At 47.9% G+C, this 20,933-nt stretch overlaps 1 protein-coding gene and 1 long non-coding RNA gene across 9 annotated transcripts in view; both read right to left on the bottom strand.

Moving 5' to 3' along the window:
- PPFIBP2 (PPFIA binding protein 2) overlaps nt 1-18,956 on the bottom strand; it is a 141,173-nt gene extending 122,217 nt beyond the window's left edge. For all 8 annotated transcript variants that reach the window (XR_004257570.1, XM_032240619.1, XM_032240622.1 and 5 more), the window contains exon 1: nt 18,579-18,956. The gene's annotated coding sequence lies outside the window, so the exon portion shown is untranslated. The remainder of the gene's footprint in view (nt 1-18,578) is intronic.
- A 1,167-nt stretch (nt 18,957-20,123) lies between these two features.
- On the bottom strand, nt 20,124-20,451 carry LOC116525351. The gene is made up of 2 exons (XR_004257651.1): nt 20,285-20,451; nt 20,124-20,219 (listed from the first exon to the last, which is right to left on the bottom strand). It is a non-coding gene; the product is annotated as an uncharacterized LOC116525351 (long non-coding RNA).
- Between the last annotated feature and the right edge of the window lie 482 nt (nt 20,452-20,933).

Genomic DNA, 20,933 nt, shown 5'->3' with positions numbered 1-20,933 from the left:
CCTCTCAATTATTCCCCCTCTAAATTGAATCTGCACTCTCGCCCTCCTTCCTCTGCTATCCTAGAACACGTCCTTTGACCTTGCACCCTACTGTTAATATTCCATGTTTCTCCTTTGCCTCAGAGCCTCACTACCTACCTCCCGTGCTCTCTGACACCCACAGTAGTGGGACGTCACTCATCTGTGTACACCGACGCCATGCTCTCATCCATCCAGCTGCTTCTGTTTCCATTTCCTTAAGAGGTCATCTAGGGTGGGGTTAAAAGGCTCAGCTGGGGTTGGACTGCCTGGGTGAGAGCCCTGATTCCGACACTATAGGTCCAATGGCAAGACGCTTAACCTCTGTGCCTCAGGTTTTTCATCTTTAAGGTGAGAATAATAATGAAACTGCCTACCTGAAGGGGTGGTTGTGAAGGTTAAATGAGTTAATAAAGTGCTTAGACCAGCCATCAGTCAGCGTTTGCCCCAGTGCCTTCTTTGGCATCTCATCCGTGTTGATAGGCTTCTCCTCCGGCATTTGGGACAAGCACTCTCCAGGTCCCTCCTTGAACTATGCGGCCTGCATTTACCTGTCATGCTTCCCCACCCTTCTCCCCTCCCCTGTGAGCCACCGGATCTCTGTGGTCTCCCCCTGCAGGGATGCTCTTGTCCATCTCATCCTTTTCACTTCTATCGCCCAGCCTGTGTTCAGGTATTCAGAACCAGGGCACAGGAGGACCTCCTCTCTCCTGAGTAACACCCAGCCTCTCCCACAGCAGTCCAAACGCATGAGCTGACATCCAAACTGGAGCTGACCCCAAAATATCCTGCAGCTAAGTGCTCTTATTTATCTCATATCTCAATATTTGTAACTATTTTTATCCAGATTCTACAGAAAAGGGAACTGAAGCTTGGAGAGTTTAAGTGATTTGGTCAAATCACACATCCATCCAGGAAGCAGTAAAGATAGGATTTGAATTCAGGCAGTCTGGCTCCAAGGTTATGTTCCTAACCACTGCTCTTGCTGCACTTCCTCAGTGAGCGGACCTGCTCCTGGGTTCCTGATACCCCAGCTGCAAGAGTGCATTCTTATGCTACTGTGCCTTTTTCATGCTGTTTCCTCAACCTAAAGGCCCCTTCCCCAGTCTCTGTCCGTCAAAACTAATTTTTCAATGCTCAGGCAAGTTCTCTATCCCTACCCCTGCCTGTTCAAATGAATCTTGGCTGAGACATGGGTTCCCACCTCCATTTAGTTTCTGCTTCCTGTTGCCATGGGGAAGACTCAATGGGGGACACTGACTTCCTCTCTTTCCAGGACTTCCTCCCCTGGGGAACAGCTCAGTATCTGATGGTGGGAATGAAAGAAGGAACTGAGCATGTGCAGTTCAGCCTATCCTCCCCTCTCCCTAGAGTCACCTTGGTGAAGGAAGTGGCCTGCACCAGAAAGAGACTATCACTAGCAAGGAGGTCCCATCAGGGCCTGTAGTGACGCACCTACAATGCACACGGTGCCTTCTATTTGAGAGTGTGGCTCCCCAGCAACCTGCGTATGATGCTGTAATTCACTTTCCCAGGTGGGGTAATGCCAGGAAGGCGGTCCAGGAAAGCAGGCATTTGTGTTGTGACCACAGCACAACGCCTGCCAGAGTAAATTAAACTGGTGTCTGGCTTACGGAGTAGCCTTGTCATGTTGGTCAGTGTGAATCAAGCTCTGGGCAACAAGCACTTCCCAGTGAATGGATAAGGGTGTCTGTCCTGTGGTAGTCCTTACCTCCATTCTCTCCTCTGTCCACACCGCACCTGCCCCCACAGCAGACAGAGAGCATCACGCCCCTGACAGGACTCTTTTGGCAACATGCCTCCTCAGCCCCAGAACTCACCCTTCAAGAGAAGCTACTCTCATTTTCCTTCTTATAGCAAAGAACACACATGCCTACACACAGTTTGTCTCCAGGAAGGAACAAATGCACATGAAGTCATTTCTTTGCCTCAACCAGATCACAGACAGATTCAGAGAAATGCTTCAAATGCAATCTCAAATTGAATATTTCCAAAAAGCTTCATTTCAAAAACTGCCCCCCTGAAAAACTAATACAGGCAAGACACTATTAAGTTGAGTAACGGGTAAGAGGATTCATTTTACTATTTCTGTGTATGCTTGTATTCTTTTTGTAGTAACAGGCTAACACAAAAATCCAAACCACCAACTGGGGATATGGGCTTTTTAGGGCAGGGGGCACAGAATTTTACCTTCCCTTCCAGCAGAACTGATATTTGAGCCTAAGTTCCTGATGAGTCACTTGGTGTCTTTCTACAGTGCCATTCAAACTCCCCGGATGGGCCCTAACATTCCACCAGACTCTCCTTACCTCTCACCTCACCACAGCTTAGAACCCCATCATCTCTCAGCCAGACTGCAAAACGGCTTCTCTGGGCTTTCTCCCTCTAGCCAACTCCGCTGCATTCTTTCTTTCCTGGTGCTGGCAGGACATGTTCCATTGAGCTCACGACATGATCCTCTGCTCCCAAACATTCCTCGGCTCCCCAATGCTTTCTGGGGAGAAGCTGTATTTTGCAGCTCTGCCAAGGTCTTCTAACACAGTTAACATTTCCCGCTATACTTCTCACCATTCTGAGTTCTAGCTTCCCTGGACCACATCCTACCCTCAAATACAGAAATACCCCATTTTCTGTACTTCCTCTACTTGGGTGCTTTTCTCCATCTCTACTTTCAAATCCCACCCATGCTAAGGCCTGAAAGCCTTTCCTAACCCATTACCCCTCGTCCCTGAAGGCGCTGGATACCTCTGCTCTGCTCCTGTCATATCCAGTACGCACCTTTATCATCAGAGTTGTCTATATTGTTTATAAAGATAATAACTTATATTATTTCTCAATATATCTGCCTCCCTGTCTAGATTAACTGCTAGGGAGCAAGGAATATACTCCATTCACCTTTCTATCCTCAGAGTCCAGCAAAGAACCTGGCACAGGACCTTCAGTAAATGTTTGTTGACACAAAATGTTAAGTGTTTGTGTATCCGAGTGGAAGTGAAAGGAGGCTGGGCATGTAATATTGGCCAGCATTCTGAAAAAGAATTGGGCGTTATCCATGACAGCCTCTTCCATCAAACTTCCTCCATACCTAGGGGCCTTCTCTCTTACAGCCACATAATCAGAGGTGAAAGTGTCTTTATCATAAGGTGAACTTATGCTTGGGCCTCACATGAGCAAGAGACATAACTGATGGATGCAACTGTATACCCAAAGGACCGACGAGATAAAAGGATATAGCTTCCCCAACAGATGATAAAACCAGGCATTTCTCCCCATTCCATTATTTTAGAATGCTAAGCAACAACAACAACAACAACAAAACAACAAACAGATATGAATTGGTCAGCTTTCTCTATTAGCTGGAACGTGCATAACTTTTTCCTATAGCCAACTCCCTCCTACGAGCCTCCCTAGCTACCTGCTGAGGGATAGGCCCCAGAATTTGGCAGGCTGTAGGCAAGCACTAATTGAATTAATCAAAATGTATTCTGTAATTTGAGCCTTCATTTCAACAGTTTGTTCAACAGTTTAATTTTGATTCAATGCAATGCTTTTCCTCTTGCAGTAAAAAAAAAATTAAGCCAGTAGAAGACCAAAGAACTTCTTTAAAGACAGGCCTGTGTGTACTGTCAACAACAGCCTGGCCCCTGCCTCCATCAGAGGAGAAGGAGGCTTCCCCTGAAGGCCTGGGCTGGAGGCTATCAGCAGCTCTGTCTTCACCGGAGTGCCAAGGGACCAGGGGTAGCCAGATGAAGACGCTGCACAGAAACTACTACTGCCGGAGAGCCTGACTTCAAGTAAACAGCTCAGCCTGGAGCTGAGCCTTTGGACAAGGCCAGTCAGGATTCCTCCACTAGCTAGCTGGGTCCACCATCCTCTCCTGGTCCCAAGGTTGGCAGGGTCAGTAGTAAGTGCCTCTCCATCCTTCACCATGATACTGAGCCTTGTTCACTGAGGATTTTGGAAACACTCTGTTAGGAGCTGAATTGTACCCACACCCTCAAAATTCTTATGTTGAAGTCCTAACCCCCAATACCTCAGAATGTGACTATATTTGGAAATAAGGTCTTTAAAGAGGTAATTACATTAAAATGAGATAATGAGGGTGGGCCCTAATCCAATAGGTGGTGTCCTTAAAAGCAGAGGAGATTAGGACACATGGGTAACAGAGGAAAGACAATGTGAAGGCAAAGGGAGAAGACAGCCATCTAAAAGTCAAGGAGAGGCTGGGCATGGTGGCTCACACCTGTAATCCCAGCACTTTGGGAGGCCAAGGTGAGTGGATTATTTGAGACCAGGAGTTCGAGACCAGCCTGGTCATCATGGGGAAGCCCCATCTCTACTAAAAACACACAAAAAATTAAACAAGTGTGGTGGTGCATGCCTGTAATCCCAGCTACTCAGGAGGCTGAGGCAGGAAATTCACTTGAACCCAGGAGGCTGTGAGTCAAGATCGTGTCACTGCACTCCAGCATGGGCAACAGAGTGAGACTCTGTCTCAAAAACAAACAAACAAAAAAAAAATTAAAAAATTAAAAATAAATAAAAGTCAAGGAGAGGTCTCAGAAGGAACTAACCCTGCCAATACCCTGATCTTAGACTTCTGGCCTCCATAATTGGGAGAAAATAAATTTCTGTTGTGTAAGCTCCTCAGTCTAGTACTTTGTTATAGCAGCCCAAGCAAACTAATATACACATCTAATTCTGACATGCAGCTGGGAAAGTTAAGGGAAGAAGGCAGCCTCCTCTCCAGAGCTACTGGCCTCTATTCTGACCCACTGGTCTTCACCTTCCCTCTGAATCCAGGGAAAACTTTGCTTCACATCCTCAGACTTTAAAGCTCTAATAGAGGTAAACATAGTTCACAGTACTCCTTTATCTATATTCTTTATAATTCAGCTCTAAGTTGAATCATACCTCTGGACCAAGACCATTTAGTGAGGCTAGACTTTAGGATGCTACAAACAGGAAACCCAAAGATCCTGCAGCCTGGCCAGATGTCAAGCTGCATTCAAGGGCCAAGAGCCCTGGGCCAGCTCTCTTCAACTCAGTTCAAAAGCTCCAGCATGTGGGGAAGCCAGAAAAAGGCTGGTCCCTAACCTCAGCTTGCCAGTCACAAGATACTTGCCACTTGGATCACTTCCCTACCCTAAGAGTTCAGAGGCCAGAAAGGGGTTAGGGGCTTTCCCAAGAAAAGTGATCTAGGAATCCCCCACTTGCACATGTGCTCCTGCAGGTCAAAAACATGTCTGCTGGAGAATTACACTGCACTATGTAGCCCCTTCCCTGCAGGCCCAAGTGGTCTTGTTCCTGGAAGTTTATTAGCTGGACCCCAGGGGAGTGGGAAGGTCTAACAGTCTCCTGGGACCTCTCTCCCATCTTTCTTATCTCTTCCTTTCCATAAAGCAGGGGTCTTTATTCCCCTATAGAAGATACCCAAACAGTTCCTCAGAGTCAAAGGAAAAGGTGAAAAGTACAGAGGGCTATGTGACTCAAAAGTGCCACAGAAGAGACAGTATAGATGCCAGATACCCTCATACCCACCAGCCCCAAGCCTTCTGAGGCTCCTTTCTTGCCCAGTGAGTGGGGGTTTCTTCCCCTTGAAGAAGGAGAGGAGCAGGATGCAGCAGAAAGAGCCCAAGTTTTGTCTTAGTCTGTCCAGGCTGCTATAACAAAATTACCATAAATTGGGTAGGTAGCTCACAAACAATGGAAATGTATTTCTCATAGCTATGGAGGCTAGGAAGCCCAGAGGCAAGGCACCAGCAGAGTCAGCGTCTGGAACAGGACTGTTTCCTGGTTCACAGATGGTGCCTTCCAGCTGTGTCCTCACATGGTGGAAGAAACTAGCTAGGTTCTCTTTATAAGAGAACCAATCTCAAGCATGAGGGCTCCACTCATGAGAGGCCCCACCTCCTCATACCATCAACTTTGGGGATTATAATTTCAATATACGAATTTTTAGGAGACATAAACATTCAGACCATAGCAGAGTCAAACAGACTTGGGTTTAAATCCTTGCTCTACTACTTATGAGCTGGATTAGTTTTTTACCTTAGGTAACATGTACATTAACCTCTCGGGTTACTATGTAATGGACAAAATACCTGCCTCACACAGGGCTAGTCAGAGGGTTCAAAAAGAGGACAGAATAAACTACCCGCCTCGGTGCCTGGCCCAGTAAGTATGTAACACTCTGCCTCTCCTCATCAGAGAACATGTTCCCAACTGCACTATTCCAGAAGATGGAATTGGCCTAGACCCTTCATCAGGGCCTAAATGTTGGGATTTGTGGGGGAATCAGCCACAATGTTGAGTCCCTTTGAGAAGTCTCTCTTGCAGGTAGCCCCCAAACAGGCAGACCTTGGGGTACAGAAGCTCAAACAGCACACATGCTCCAGGTTTTCTGCATCCCTCTAGCAGTACCTGACAAAAAGAGATCAAGGCCAGGGCCACAGGGCCTTCTAAAGCCGAAGGTTTCCTAGGGATCACACACCCATTCTTAAAGCCCCTTGGTGCCTTCCTCAGCCATTCCACCAGGGTCTCAAGGTGACCCTGCTGAGGGACAGTGAACAGGCTGAGTTATGAGGCTCAGGGGCCATCCCAGGGGCAGGCACCTGACAGAGAAGGTGCCACTGGGGAAATGGATTTGGGAGGCCCCAAACATGGAAGCTAAAGCTGAACTAGGCTCTGTGGGGTTAGGGAGGGGAAGGGCCAAGTCCTGACCACATTCATGGCTGGCTGGCTTCAGTCTTGGAGCAGTAGGTCCCTGGTCCTATCTACTGGCATCAAGAGAGTCCATAGTAACTCTAGAGATGGCCTTGAGAGAAGATGGCTGAGCTGTACTGGTGTCCAAAAAAGGCCTCCAGGTTATTCTCAGTAGACACCACACTACTAGGGGACACCGATAGCCAGAAAGGCAATCACTCCAGGCGTGACTGAGGGAAGGTTTCCATATACGATGTGTAACAGCGACATTAACTCCATTTCCCATTCAGCTGTCACTTGCCTTATTTAAAATTCTCATTTAAATATAAACCATAACATTTGAGGACTGGATTTGTGACCATTGAACAGCCTTTAACAGGTTCTCAGTGCTCCTTCTTAAGTGGCAGGACAAGGAGGTAGAGCTTCCTCCCACATGAAGTCTCCTGTTGACATGAGATCCTGAGTCACTGCAGCCCAGATGCTCCCCTAACTTCTTCCTCTGAATATTTCCTCTATCTTATCAGTGGTTATTACTGCCTCCCCAGGTGGTCTTCTCAACTTTTCTCTCTGATAGTAGAACTGCTGAGAAAATACAATTAATATTCAGAGAAAGATGCTGGAGGACCTGGCTTGCTGAGGAGGTGGTATTTGAGGTGTATCCTGAAGGAAAGACAGGGACAGGGGACACCCTTTTCTATGGGGCTGAAGGGAATTGCTGGCAGAGGGAACAGCAGTGCACAAAGGAAGGCATGAAGAAAAGCTTCCCATTAGGAAGTCTGAAGGACCCTGGGTTCACCCTGAGGACAGAAGCAAAATGTGGCCACCAGGGCCAGATCTGAGTTCTGGGCTCCAGGAGGAAGGCCAAATTGGACAGAGAATTGGGCCCTGGGCAGACTTGCTCAGCAATAAAGACTGGCTGACTCTACTGGATACACACATAAGAACAAACCCCAACTTAGGCAGGCAGCCCCCACCAACACCTACCTGCTCAGATCTTGAACATGCTATCTGTGAAAACAATGCTCTTCTTTCATGCAGGCATCCCAGTGCCCACTCTACACCCGTGTGGACAGGCTCTCAGCAAACACTTACTGAACTCAGCCCCTCCTCTCCACCCCCACAGCCCCACCTGGGTTACTGCCCACATTTCTCTGACTCTTACTTTCATCCCACTCTTCCAACCCACTTGGAGTTACCACTCTTGGTAAATGTCTCTCAGGGCTGATACCTTGGTATCCTATAACAGGTAAGGTTGGTTGTAGGTAACTTGCTACTAATAGTAGAAGCTTTTTGTATAAATTAGAGAGGATTCAGGCTTATCTTGCTCCATTCTAATATACTTTATTGAAGGGTTGAGAAAATATTGGAATTCAGCCAGCAATTCAGAAATTGCCTGTAGCAGTCTGGGAGTAACCATTTCTATTGTAATGTGTAAACTGTATTTAGGAAGTTAGTGATTAACTTCCTATATACATGTGTATGTATACATATATATGTATTAGAACTGAGATATGCTTTGTGACAATCTGGCCATGTCCACCAACTGCCTCTTAAAGGTTAATGTGGTTTGCCCTATGCCATCTGACCATCTTCCTGCCCCAAGATGGTAAGAGCAGGTCTTCACTGTAAATTTGAGACTGTATAATCTGGATTCTAAACATGGTGGCAAGATTGAATGGAAAGAACAGAGTTTAGAATCAGGCTGACTGGGCATCAATCTTATTTCAGCCACTCACCAGCTAGGGAAACTTGGGACGATCAGGCATCTTATCGGAGCCCATTTCCTCTTCAGTTAAAGCCCTGAAAGGCTGCTTTGAAATTTAAGTGAGCACAGACTCTGTGCTCAATGCCTGATGCATGATGGGTACTTCATAGATGGTAATTTCCAATCCCCGGTGCCCTATGTAACCTCATTTACTCCTCAGTTCTAGCCAAACCACACCTCCAGCTGTTTTTCACAGGTGTCCCTTAATTGACATTACTCATGCCTTCCTTTCTGCGCTGCTGTTCCCTCTGCCTGCAATTCCCTTCAGCCCCATAGAAAAGGGTGTTTCCAGTCCCTGTCTTTCCTTCAGGACACACCTCAAATACTACCTCCTCAGCAACCAGGTCCCCCAACATCTTTCTCTGAATATTAATTGTATTTTCTCAGCAGTTACTACTATCGGTTTGAGTAAGGGGATACATTTATCTATTTATTTATTTTTGAAATGGAGTCTTCCTCTGTAGCCCAGGCTGGAGTGCAGTGGCGTAATCTCAACTCACTGCAACCTCCACTTCCCAGATTTAAGCAATTCTCCTGCCTCAGCCTCCTGAGTAGCTGAGATTACAGGTGCCTGCCACCACGCCCAACTAATTTTTGCAGTTTTAGTAGAGGTGGAGTTTCACCATGTTGGCCAGGATGGTCTTGAACTCCTGACCTCGTGATCCATCTGCCTCAGCCTCCCAAAGTGCTGGGATTACAGGCGTGAGCCACCATGCCTGGCCAGGGAGAACATTTCTTAAGTTCCATTCAGGCAGGGGAGATGTCTATCATCTTGTGGTACCATCATCACCATTCTCAGCATAGAGGATGGTTCAAAATTATTTAGAGGCTGAAATAAGAAATAACGTCATAAGCCTACTGATTCTACATAAGAATTATATTTTACCTCTGCTGCTAATGGGTAGGAGTTTCCCCAGATCCAGTGGGCCAGTTCTGACCTTGGGGTTCCATGGTCACTCTTCCTACCACTCTTGCCATACTCTCTCCCTGCCACTCAGACCAAGATATCATGCCGCTCAGGCATCCACATTGCCTAACCACAGCACTCATTCCTCCCATACACCACACCCCACCCAAAACCTCAGCCTACTTGAATGAGGCCCGGGCGCCCACATCCTTTCCTTGCCTCCTCCCGGGGATGGAAGCTCGCTCGCTCTGTGGCCCAAGCTGCAGACAGCCAGACTTCGCAAGGTGTGGTAGGTATAGAAGGGACATTCTTGTGACCAGTGTCCTCATGGATCACTCCCTTCTGTAACTGCTATGCCCTCTAGGATGCTGTGAACCCAGCTGTCCCACATCACATGCCCTGGTTCTCCAGGTCTCAGGATAGTGTGTTCTCAAAATCTTCAAGGAGTGGCAAATGAGTCTAAAACAGCTTTCAGGCCACAGTCAGGTGGTTGGGCCAAGGCAGGCATCAGCAAAGAATACACACAGTCCAGTCGCTTCTTTGGGATCATAGTCTCATTTTCAGCCCACAGACATTTGCCCTGAGCCTTTCCCCTCTCCCAGCCCTGGTCACTAAGTGAGATGGTCAGCTTGTGACTTGGGATACAGAAGCTTCTGCACAGCTTTAAGGCTGCTCCTTCCTCAGCCTCCCACCCTCACTCCAGCCTACATTCTGCTGCAAGTCATTTCTGCTCAGAAGCCACCAATTATTCCCCACTACCGACAGGATAAAGTCTAGCCTCTTAGTTCAGCATTCAAGTTCCTTTCTCCCTTGGAGTCCCAACTTCTTTCTTTGACTTTTAACAATGGGAAGAGTCTAGCGAAACTGGATTCCTTATTATTTCTTGATCCCACTTTGCTCAGTTGGGCTTCTATGCCTTTTACTCACTTGACAACCAGAGCTTTTTCTTCCCGGCTCCCCAGGATCCCACCCCAGTTGGTTGATCCACAGTCTTCCCTTTGCCAAAATCCTACAGCACTTTAGTTAGACTTATAACCTTTCAGTACGCCTTCCTCCCTGTTATTTCATAAACTCCTCCCTAGTCAGTACTGCTTTGACAATACCCTTTGCAGGTAGACACCAATATCTGCTCTAAAACAGCTGTTTGGCCCTAGAGACCAGCTTGAGTTCTTTAAAATTTCTTACGTTATGTCAAAGTAGAATCTGCCCCGTCTTCAGTTTTCTTTGCCATCACTACCATAGGCCTTCAGCTCTGCCCTCTGAGCAACACAGAACATGCTGGCCCCCTTGCCCACCTGAAAATAGCAGTCATTCCCTTTTATCTTCCTGACTGTCCTTGGGCCCCTACAAAGCTTATAAGACAGGGATACTTGGCTTTGCAGTATTTGAGGTCTCTCCTTTAAAGTGTGGAAGTCAGAGCATCACCTCCAGGTGTGGCCAGTCTCAGCCAATGCAAGGAAAAGATCCTTCACCAAGATCTAACCCCAGGACTTCAATTAAGGTAGCCAGGCTAAGCTAATGTATTGGGCTTTTCCACACAGACGGGTAGGACACTCACAGAATTGACTTTCAGCGCCTAAGGGCAGGACTTTGCACTTACCCCTGCCACATCTCGTCCAGCTGGTTTGAGTTCTGTGTTCTCTCTGATTGCTGCTTTCGTCCTGTTATATGGGTGAACAGCCACCTGAATCCAGGCTATTCCCTACCTTGTCATGTACTTCTGCCTCCTGGACTTTCTGCTCACCTCTACCACGGCTGCCGTTTCTGTGTCATATCTGGAAGCCCAGAGCATGCAACTTCCCACCTGAAATTTCAGGATAAGCCCTCTGGGTGATCTAAATATCTCTTGACAAACTATTTCTTTCAGGCTTCCTGAGAAGAGAATAATCGCATTTACTGACTACCTATGATGTGCCAAGCACTGAAGTCAATATTTCATCTCATTTTGTTTTCACAGCCAACAAATGATTTGGCCTATTGTTGTTCCATTAAACAGATGAGGAATATAAAGCTCAAAGAGGTAAGGAAACTTGCTCAAAGGAGCAACAGGAAATTTGTGTAGAGCTGAAATTTTAATGGAGGACTGATTGATTCAAACTCTCCACTCTAGAGCTACCAGGATCCTCAGGAATTAGGCCGGCCAAGTCCTCATGCTGGAGGAAAACCTGCTGCCTGCCATGATAGAATGAGGGGGTGGGGCAGGCAAGAGGAGTCAGTTTCCTCATCTCCAGAAGCAGGACAATAATCCCTGCCCAGGACATTGTGTTGCACCAGTGAGCTGGCATAGTGAAAGCCCAGACAGACACACAAGGCTGTTGTTGTTACCAGGTGAGCACATGCATCCAAGAACCAGATGTCTTGGCTGGTTGGTTGCAGGAAGAGCTTATGTAATAAAACTTTTTCATGACATCCAGTCAAGGTCACGTGTTGGAGTCAAGAACTATTCCTTTGCCTTGGTGAAATGTTGCATTAGAAGAATCTGCCATTCCTACCCCAAATCAATTTCCATCCCCTTAGGCCAATCCACTCTCCCACCCCATCCCTTCCCTTTCCTGCCTGCGTTGCTCATAGAATTTGGAGTTTTGAACATTGAATTTGAAACCACACATCCCAATGTGCCTGATCCTGATCATCCCCAGGCCCCACCCAGTTTAGCATTTATGCGCCTCCTTTCACTTTCAAAAGTGTTCAGTTTGGACAATAAATTACATGGAATACTCTGGAACCTTCAAAAGTATCTTTACTTCTCTGGCACCTGTTTCCCATAAAATGAGAATAGCACTACCCTCACCTCATGAAACAAGCCATTTGTCAAATCCACCAAGGTTGGAAGTTCTGTTCTATCCTTTCCTGTGGAAGAAACTTTCTGTGGGGCCAGTCTACACGTCCACTGCCTCCATGAAGCAGTCTAGCATTGAGCTAGCTATTCGTGCAAAAACGTCTTTGATTAGGAGGGAATACAGACTTGCGTGCTGGGAGAAGGAAACTGTTGCTCCTGAATAGAGAGGCTTTCTTGTCTGAGCAGGCAAAAAAGAGGTTACCCATTTTTGGTCTTCCTAAGCCTGAACTGTGGCTCTACCCTCTCTCTGTCCCCCTTGTCCCTATAACAAACCTCTCGGTTCCTACACAACTCTGTCTCTCACATACACACTCACAGACACACACACATGCACACAGCTGTCAACCAAGTAGTTCCTTTTGGCAGAGTTCTCTGGACCTTTCTGCCAGAAGAAACTTGGAGAAGTTTACTAAGAAGACCTCTTGGGATACCCTGTGCAGTCACAGGAGTGGCCCTCCAGGTCAGAGTGAGAGGCCCAACTGCATGTGGTGGCTGAATTTCAACCATGCACATAAGTCACTGTGGAAGCATAGCTTTACCCTGGAGAGCAGGGGCAAGAATATCCCCACTAAACAGCCCTCATTGGCATCCCTAAGCAGGCACAGAAATCCTGAAATCTGGATCACCTCCTTCCCTATGCCTGTCCTCATTCCCAGGAGGAAAGAGATATACTCAAGGCAGAGCCACCTGGGAACACTAACATGGCCTTAGGCCAGGGAAGAGGCAATGTGGGATCTCGTCCCCACAGCTTCCCTTGAGCGCACAAATGCCTTCCTAGAGATGCATTAGTAGATCCTCCACCCACCTACTTCCTAAGAAATGAAAAACGTAAATCTAAGTCTGTAATCTGTGCAATTTCTGGCTGTCCCTGACACTTTACCATGGGTGAGCAGGCTTGTGCACACATTTTGGTCTTAATATGAAAAACAAAAACAAAAAACCTTCAGAACAAGGTGAGGTATAAACTAGCAAGACTCCACTACAAAGCTCAAAAGAGAAAGGGAGTCTTGACAAGTTTTCCCTCAAAGTTGACTCCTAGTATTCTTTATGTATATGTTATTTGGCAAGTACCACATCTCAGACAATAATCCAAATGTTTCACATTCACTAACCCAGCTCTTCCATAGAAATAGAAGTGACTGCTATGTCAGGGTACATGGCAAGACAAGACTCCATCTTGGGAGGCTGGAGGCTGAGGAGCCCGGCTGGGCAGTGAAGTGTGGAAGAGCGGGGTGAGGAGAATTGAGGAACTCCAGCCTCAGGGCCACTGAATCTCCTGACAGCAGTGCAGATTCTAGATAAGATCCTCACTCCTCATCTGATAGCTGTATCCCTCATTGGGCCATCTGAATTGTGATCCTGGTTCTACACCCACTCCTGCTTGGAGGAGGTCCTTATGGCTGGTTGCCTTCCCTAGCTAGCTGTTCCCTACACCCCCAACCCCACTCCACACTGTAACAGGCAACTGATGTGTCCCTAAAGTTTGAGTAGGGGAGGTGTTTGGGCCTTGGAATATAACTTTCCATGGAATTGATACATTGATGGGTGGTTACATTCACAGAAGAAAATTAATACACATGTGCCCACATTGAACGTAGTAATTATAACAGTGCTGATACCCTAAAAGTACTTCCTACCTCCCATCAGCCCCACATACAGCTAGGCTACAGAGCAAAAAGGAGGCCTCATGAGCCTTTGGGCCCCTATAGCACTGGCAACCAGCAGACAGTTCCATCTGGGTGCTAGACCTATAAGACTCGAGTCTTAGCTGTTTTGCAGGCTGAATTCACCCTAAACCTGGTCTCATTCCCATTTTTCACTTCCTAATGCAATCTCCATCTGGACCTTCTGGCAGTTATCCTCTGGCTAAACTCATGTGCTACAGAAGATAGAAGCCTAGGCCATAAGGCAGGAGGCGTGGGTTCTACCACCAAGAGCTAAATGATCTTGGGTAGGTTTCTCTGGGCTTCACCATCCTCTCATGGGTAAACATATAATGGGCAATCAAGAAACTACCCAAGGCTCCCTTCTGATTCCAAAAGAATCAACCACTCTCAGTTCCCTTCCCCCTTCCATGAAGTTCCTCCATGCTTTCATGCTATTAACAATTGCCTCATTCTTCTCCCAGCAAACTAACACACAATGTCAGTAACCAATTTGACTCTTTTCTCTCTCCCTCAAATCCAATCAGCCACCAAATCCTGCTGGATTTCTTGGCATGCTCACTTGCCTCTGCTCCCTTATCTCTATTCCTATTGCAATTGCTTTGATTTAGGTCCTAAGCTACGTCAATGGGTTATTCTAACAGCCTGTGTTCATAATAAGTTCCTCCCTGTCCCTCCAACCTGCCCTTCCCAGCCAGAATCATCCTGAACAAATAGTTTTACTATGTCTTTTCCACACTTGAGTATGGAACCTTCAACATCATCAGAATAAAATTTAAATTATTTAGCTCCAACTTTCAGAGACTTCCATGATCTCTTCCCAGCCTGAGACTCCAGCCTCACCTCTCCCAGTGTCCACCCAACTTCATGACTCTAGCCATGTGGGCCCACACTTCACTGGACCTGTCCTTCCTCCCAGTTTTTCAGCTTCCACTCCTATTTCTCCTCTTATCTACCACACAAAATAACCAGCCTCTTTCCCTCTTTACTGAAATAAACATTGCAAAGCCAGCCAGCTCAAGGCCCATGTCTACCACATACTCTTCCTGAACATCTGCTAAGTGTGGGGCCACACACAAGGGCTGATACAGCCCTAAAGCAGCTTAGAGTTAGGAGGGGTATGGATAGAGACATACACACAAAGTGATGAAATAGCATAGCAGATCTGTATTTGATGTGATATGTACATAACAGAAGAGCAAAAATGACTTAGGGGCAACGGGGTTTCAAGAATTTGATCTACATCCTGAGGATTAATAACAGTTTATCCATCTTGCAGAACAGAGACAAAAGGTCTTTCCAGGAAGATGAAATAGTGTATGCAAAGGCAGAGAAGCACAAAAGAATAGAAATTATTCCGCTTCTCAGTTTGGGGAACAGTGGCGATGCAGCTGGATAGCTAAAGTAGGGCCCACCACTGCAGAGCTTTGAACACCGTACAAGGATGGTATATTTTATCCTATCAGAGAGACAGCCCTATTCTTTCTGTGTCTAGGCCTCCCACCTACCTACAAGTGTGTTAGGAGTCATGGTTACTATACAACGTAGGGCAGGGTGATTAAAAGCATCATGCACAATGAATGCTGTGTATGCATGAACATGACAGACAGAGGAAATGAAAGTAAGAATTACCAAGGATCACCAAGCCAAGGACCTTAACGCGAACAGAAATCATACATTTGCTGAAGACAAAGCTCAGAGTCAGCAGTCCCCTGGAACTCAAGGTGCTAAAGAGATCTGGGCCTAAAGCTAAACAGATTGTCCTCCTATCCTAGGAGATTATTTACCAGATGTGTGAGAGAAAAGAATGAAGCTTGTGAAGATCCACAAAGTCAAACAAGACTTGGCTTTAAGGGTATATAAAAGATAAAGCCCACCTTTCCTAGAACTACATATAGAGTACATGAAGACAGAGACACATAGGTGCCATCAAGCATTAGAACCAAAGAATGATGCTAAGAAACATAAAATCCAAGGGAAGTGGAGCTCCTCTGAGGAAGAAGGAAGCAGAAAACATAGTGACTCAGGAATACACAAAGCTGCCAAAAGTTTCGGCCTAGTTGTGCCCACATCAAGGGGTGACTGCGCGTCACATCTTGAATGGGGATGAACAGGCTATGGAATGGAATAAATGTTTAAATACCTTGTCAGTTGCGTTTATATTAGCACTTCCTTCTTATATTTTGCATTAGGAGATCCACCAGAGGATTTCAAACATGATAGCATCATGAGCAGATTTGCATTTCAGGAAAAAAAAAAAAAAAAAGATGGCCATGTCAAAAACCACTTCTAAACTTTTCTAAACTTTAAACATTACAGTCTAAAGGCCATACCATTCCTCAGGCCCAAAGCTGAATCTTCCCAGAATTGTTTCTCTCCCCTCACTTCTCATTCCATCTATCAGTCTGGAGACTGACACCTCCCATTCCCTGGTCCTCTGTCCTACAGATTCTGTCTCTCCGAAGTTTCCCTACCTATCCCCTCCTCACCACTCTCTCAGGCCCAGAATAAGGCCTCATCCCTTCTACCCTGAATCAGCCTCCCAGTTTCCCATCCAGCCTCACCGCCCCCACTGATTTTTTCCCTTGGACTTTGCTTCCCACAACACTGCCAGAACTCTGCCATTGCAGCAACTGCCTTTGGGTTTGTCAACAGAATCACCTAAGGAAACCTGATAAAAACATCCCTGACTATTTAATCTGAACATTTTACAAAACTCCCCAGGCGATCATGAAGAATAACCAGGTTTGCAAACTTCTTATCTAAATCTTGCTATACATAGGGAAATGATCAGCATGCTCCTGGGAATCTGTTAGAAACCAAAAATATCTGGTCCCACAGCTGACCTACTGAATCATAATTTGCATTTGAACAAGGTTTCCGCAAGATTCTGAAACTTGTTGAAGTTTAAGAAGCTCTGCTCTACAGTGTTGTCAGACCATTTACACCACAAATATTGACTGAATTTTCTCTGTATCAGGCTAGGAATTGGGTGGGTCAAGGACTAAGGTCTTTGACTTTGAGAAATTCACAGAATCATCAGTCAGGCCCCTGCTGTGCCTTCAGACCAAGTGCAGACTTCTGCACTGGACAGCTGGGACCATTTCCCAGCCTTGTCACCAGCTTTACTGTCTAGCACTCGACATAAGAGCCAAGCTGGACCACTGACCACTTCTCATGGTAAATCCATGCCTGCCTGCCCACACAGCTGCCACAGCCCAGGCCATACTCTACCCTTCCCTGCCTCGAAAACCCAGAAGGAATCCTTTGAGGTCCATCACATCACCCTTTCTTAAAATTATCCGAGAGTTCCCTGCTCAGATGAAAGACGGGAATTCCCACAACTTTGTTCCTACAGCCTTGTCATTGATCTCGTTCAACTTAGTCTTAAAGTCAAAGCGCATCTCCCTTAGCTACCCAGTAAAGAAGGCAGCATGGTAAGCAGCTTGTCTCTCCAGTAGCAATAAGCTAACAACTGTCACATCACCAAATCTTAAAGTCGTACCACTAATAATTGATATATGTTCAATAAAACATGGATAAATGCAATCAGTGAAAACCTCATCAATCTTCCCCATCTCCCACTTCAAAGTTATTTAGATATGAGTTTAAGCAGAGGGTAAACGGGATGCCTCTCAAGGCCAAAAGAGAAATAATTTCTAAAGTAGATAACATTCAGTGTTTTTCATACACCTATAATAATCAAAGACTGAATACGATGAAGATGAATTATGCCTAAAGTCAACTACTTTTCTGTAGTTGACCATTTCACATAATACACTATAAAATTTGAAGGCACTTCAGATTTATATTATAATCAATTAAGGAGGGGGTTGAGAAAGGAGAGAAATGAAGAGAAAGGCAGGAAGTAGACCAAAATATAGAAAACGGAGACGGAGCTATACCAGATATCCGGCTGCTCTAAAAGTAAAAATATAATTAGATTCGTTTTTTAAGAAGATTAAACACTGGCAAGAATGCCTGTCTTAATTCTACCCAAACACTGAAAGCTCTGGTTTCTAGTTATATAATCTTATTTTCCTCCGAGGAAAAACTGCGGGTCTGGAGTCTGATGTGAGGAGGTGAAGAGGAACCCACTTTTAAATAGGACCGTCCCCATCCTGCAGTCTACTGGGATGCAGTGGCTTTAGATTTTGAAAAGCTTGCTGCATTTTTGCAATTACACCGTAGAACTGGCTTTAGCTGAGGTGCTGCATCCAGACACACGCTGTGTCCAACAGTTTCCTAGGCTGACAGACCTAAAGCTTCTGCAACCACCTTAAGCTCCCTAGTCCACGCTGTCGCTCCCGGGGCTGAGCAGGGCTGGGACGCGCCGCACAGAACTCAGGGACCCCACCTCCCTGCGCATCTCCAGGGCCACGCTGGCACCTGCAGGAGTGCGGACCGTCCGCGGATCCCAGGCAGGGTGGGGTGGAGTTTCGCAGCCAACCCACAGGAGTTCTGCCCTCCTCCCAGGCTTCTGGCCAGGGGAGTTGGCGAAGGGTCCCCGTCCTCGAGCCTGCGACACGCTCCGTGGTTCACGGAGACACTGACTCGTGGTTCGTGGCTCTGGGGTCTCTATTCCCCAGGCAATGCCCCCAGCGGGGATCCCAAACCCGACCGCTAGGCGAGCCCGGGGTGTGGGGACAGCCCACTGACCTGGGTGCCGGGCCGCGGCTCCTCTCCAGGCGGCTCAGGTGTGCGGGCCGCTCCCGTGTCCCTCCCACCTTCAAACATGAGAGCCCGGCAGCGAGCAACAGGCCACTGGCCCCCCGACAGGCCCACCGACCAACTGCGGGACCTAGCGCACGGCCAACCAGCCGACCAACCAGCGGACCGACCGCAGCGGCCGGAGCCGGCGCCCACGTGACGGGGCGGGACCCGCGGGAGGCTCCTCCCGGAGCGCCGCGCCCCCACCCCTGGACCTGCCACGGGGGCCACCCCTCGGGCACCCGCTCCCTTTCGGGCACCGAGGCGGCCCGCCGGGCCCAGTCCGCCGGGGTTCCTGTTCCCGGGCGGGGGACCGGCCTGCTCAGCCCCGCCCCTTCGAACCTGCCTCATCCCCACCCCTGGGCCGCGCGTCCCGGCTCCAGCCCCGCCTCTCTCGGCGGACCGCGCCCCCTCGCGGCAGCCCGCTCCGCTCCGTCCCGCCCCGCCCCGCCCCTCTCTCTGCGCCTCCTCCTACAGCACAGCTCCGGTGGCCCGGAGGCACGGCTCGGTCCCCAGCGCTCCGGCTCCCAGTCTTCTGGACTTCTCTGGCTTTTCAGCGCCGTTCCCCGGTCGCAGGGAATGAAAGCGAGGAAGAAGGAAACTTGTGTGCGAAGAAAGCATAGAAAACCCTATTAGAGGCACACCCAGAGCAGCAAGCCTTCGGAGCATCCCGACTTCCTCAGCCCGCGTGCGATCCCAGCAAAATCGAGATGGTCTCTGAGCCACCCTCCCTAAGCAGGTCGGAAAGCCTTGAGTCACCCCAGGTCCCGCCGCGCTCCATTCGCGACCTGGGGCGGATGTCCCTCTAGTTGTTGGCACCAAACAAAAGTTCTGTCTTGTGAAGAGCCGAGGTCAAGAAGCTTTTTCCTGTGCCCAGCACCAAGGGCTGAGACCTGAGGTCCAAGAAAAGCGTTGGCAATGTCTGACCTCAGGAATGGGTTCTCGAACTGGGGAGGACTGAACCCTGGAGACCTGGTCCAACCCCTACCTCCAGTGTGTGGCCTGAATCTGTTTTGGTTGTACTGCTTGGTTGTGGCCCTGCCTGGGCCTCCAAGGACTGGCTTCTCTGTTAAGCTGTTTAAAATCCCTGTAGGCCTCAGATGGCAGCGACACCAGGGACTCTGGCATAGTGTCCCCAGCTCTGGCAGGAGTCACCACAGCCCTGGCCTTTAGTTCTCTACAGGGTAGAGAGTCAACATACTCCACAGGATACAACTTTTTCAAACCATATTTACCCTCGAGGTCTGAAATGACGAGTGGGCCCAGGAGACTTTTACACGTGAACAGAACCTAAGCCACCCTGGCACATATGAGACGTGTGGTCACTGCGGGAACCTAGCCAGCAGCAGACCAAAGCACAGCCAGCGGGGGAGGGCTGGGGCCCAGAAGAGTTGTGTTACAACAGGACACCCTTCAGTTCTCTTTCACTTCCTTAAAATAGCCCAGAGAGGCTTTTGTAGACCGAGGCTGCCACAGTTCACACGAGTTCATGGCTGTTTCCAAATCCCACACTTTATTGCCCTAGTGGACCCACTCTCCTTACCCCAGCCTCTAGAAACTGCTAGTCTGTTCTTAAAACAATACAATTACCTTTTTAGCTTCTGGGCTGGGGCACTTTCAGGCTGCTTGGTGCCAGGGGGCTGCCCAACAATTACCTTTTTAAATGTTGTAAGTCACCAGCTGTGGAGCTGCTTTGCACTTAGGAACCACCTTGGGGGAAGGGACTTAAAAAGTACTGATGTCTTGGCTGGGCAAGGTGGCTCATGCCTGTAATCCCAGCACTTTGGGAGGCCGAGACAGGTGGATCAACTGAGGTCAGGAGTTCGAGACCAGCCTGGCCAACATGGCAAAATGCTGTCTCTACTAAAAATACAAAACTTAGCCAGGTGGTGTGGTGGGTGCCTGTAATCTCAGCTACTTGAGAAGCTGAGGCCAGAGAATCGCTTGAACCTGGGAGGTGGAGGTTGCAGTGAGCCGAGATTGTGCCACTGTACTCAAGCCTGGGTGACAGAGTGAGACTCCATCTCAAGAAACAAACAAACAAAAATACTGATGTCTTGATCCATCCCCAGAGGTTCTGATTTAATGGCCTTGAGGGTATGGCTGGAGCATGAGGACTCTTAAAACTCCCCGGGTGATTCTTATGTGCAACAAAGTTTAAGAACCACTGATGTAGGTCATGTTGATGTCAGTCTTCACTTAAATCCAACAAGACCCCAGAGCTGAAAAGTTTACCTGAAAGAAGCTCCGTTCCCAAGCCTGCATACTGTCCTGCCCTGGCTCCCAAGAAGAAAAGTGGTACAT

This window comes from Sapajus apella, unplaced genomic scaffold (assembly GCF_009761245.1).
Source record: "Sapajus apella isolate SASKATOON/1434 unplaced genomic scaffold, GSC_monkey_1.0 scaffold47, whole genome shotgun sequence".
NCBI lineage: Eukaryota > Metazoa > Chordata > Mammalia > Primates > Cebidae > Sapajus > Sapajus apella.
The sequence above is the reverse complement of the archived record's forward strand: the minus strand, read 5'-3'. Positions and strand labels throughout refer to the sequence as shown.